This window comes from Penaeus vannamei, chromosome 31 (assembly GCF_042767895.1).
Source record: "Penaeus vannamei isolate JL-2024 chromosome 31, ASM4276789v1, whole genome shotgun sequence".
Lineage (NCBI taxonomy): Eukaryota > Metazoa > Arthropoda > Malacostraca > Decapoda > Penaeidae > Penaeus > Penaeus vannamei.
Window position 1 is genome coordinate 14570880 of NC_091579.1, and position 2500 is coordinate 14573379.

Below are 2500 nucleotides of genomic sequence, written 5' to 3' on the forward strand. Positions count from 1 at the left end.
AATAACCCTAAAAGCAACTGGCCAATACACCACAGTAAATCCTTCCTTTTTGAAAGATTTGGTTCCAGAAATTCTTTCACTGTGACAGACAGCTGAAAATCCCAAGCCAACACCAAAGCCCTTGCATTGGAAAAGTTTTTTTTCTATACCAAACCTAACAAGGAATCTTACAGATTCACAAGGTTCCAGAGCCAAGTTTCTGGAAAGAATATCCTGCTTGCTGGAGGAGGATTATCATATTTCAAATCTGATGAATTTATAACTGTAGTTGAAGCAATAGTAGTTGTAGTCACTGCAGGTGTTAGGCCTGTTGTCCACATAGTTGCAGTTGTTAAAGGGACCCCTGTAGTTGTAATTACTGGAAAATCTAAAGAATAAAAAAAGTTTCTCTTCAGCAAATAAGAAATCCTTGAATATCAACATCATAATATCAAAACCTATATAAAAAACAAGATACCTGCAAGATATACTGGAGACTAATCAAATATAGACCTCATTATTTTTTAAAGCACATTTCCTTTTTAGCACAAATAATTCAACTCTATGCAGCCTAACTGTTAGTTCATAAATACAGTCAAAGTCCTTGGCACAAAATTAATAACTTCAATACATTTGTATGTATTACTTTTTTCAGATATGATAAACACTAAACAAAAACCCTATACAAGGTGACTGACTGCCTTATAAATACTTTATGGAAAAAGGATATATATGCTACTCTTATAAACAATCAGTTTGAGAGAGCTTTCCCAATATCACAGTTCACTTTATCAACAAACTACTACATATTACAAGAAACCTGAAGAGCCATAAGACTGTATAACATCAAACCACCCTATTTCAAATACTAAGAACATTCTTGAAAAAATAAATAAACATACTAATATTTACAACACATGAGAATATGCTAAATACAACAGACCAACCAATCAATAAAAATGTAAAATTACGATAATCTAGGCACTTTCCAAAAGTTAAGTGATGTAAAGTACAACTAAAAGTATATGAAACTGATAAGACTGATATATTCAATTACATTTTTCATGGAACTGGCCTTTTATACCATAAATACTGTGGCTTCCATGCTTTCACCAAAACTAAACTTGGACTGGGTCCTTATTTGATTATAAATTGCCAGGGAGGTTTGACAGAACTCTAAAATTCTAGTAATGGCATTTTTTTATTCACATCATTCTTGCCATTATGATTGTCATTCCATTAAATTTAAAAAATAGAGCAATAAAGATTTAAAGAATCTTTCCAAAAATCAACTAAAAGGGTATACTGGTGATGTAAGTAGAGCTAATGACTGACTCCTTGGCAATTCAGCATTTGTGGAGTCATCTATGTGCAAAGACAACCAATAAACAAAAATTGAGGACATGGCATGCATGTTTGCCATTCTGGCATAAGTGGGTTTAAGTAATATGAAGCAAATGTTCTGATTAGCTGGTTGAACTATGACATCACTGACTGGCTCTTATCAATAATAGTAAATGTTCCATTTTTGGTAATTTCAAATAATTGTTTAATAAATGGAAAGTGTTTTTGCATTAGTTAATCTATCAATTTTATGCACTGTCTACCTTCTGGGTAATGATGTACACTACTGGAATTTGACTAATAATCTTCAATGTTTATCCTCTTTTTTCTATTAATCATTCACTGTCACTGAGGCATCATTGACATTTATTCCAAAATATCATCTATGTTTTCTTCTCCAATTTAATATACATTAAAAGAGCTGCATCTTCTATGGCAATGTTTACAACTAATCTGTGTTCATTATCATGCTTAATCATGAATTTCTATGCTTTCATATCAGTTCACTTCATTAAAAGAGTCTATCAACCCCATCTGACATTTTATTAAATCTAATAAAATACTGAATCCATTATGTGTTGCAATTTATCTGTAAACATCAAAATAATGGAAATAAACAATTAATAAAAATACTTACTTTGTAATATGACATCAGCTACAGCATTTAGAATCATAATATACCTTACTATTAGTGGATATCCTTTAGTCCCATCATTCATAATGAGAGTTCATCAGCCACATCTAATATTTTATCAATAAGTTATGTCTTGCAATTCATCTGTGTAAATCAAAGTCATGGAAATATGCAATCAGTTAAAATACTTACTTTGTAGTGACCTAAGCTAAAGCATTTAGAAAATCATAATGACCCTTACAATTAGCTGATATCCTCTATTCTGATCATAAAAAATCTTATCTATCAAAAAAAAAATCATATATATATATATATATATATATATATATATATATATATATATATATATATATATATATATATATATATATATATAATAGCTATAAAGTATCTAACCCTCCTCCAATGAAACATTTTCCATATCTATGTGATATATCTATTTTTCATTCTCAACAGATGTATTTCAAATGAGTTCCATACTAAATAATTTCATTCTTAAGTAAGACTTCACTCTTTTAATGATTTAAATACTGTCTTTGCATT

The 2500-nt window shown here is 29.7% G+C and overlaps 1 protein-coding gene across 1 annotated transcript in view; it reads right to left on the bottom strand.

The window, feature by feature from the left end:
* LOC113809056 (alpha-2-macroglobulin) overlaps positions 1-2500 on the bottom strand; it is a gene marked incomplete at its 3' end in the record, with an annotated part of 240225 nt that overhangs the window by 110960 nt on the left and 126765 nt on the right.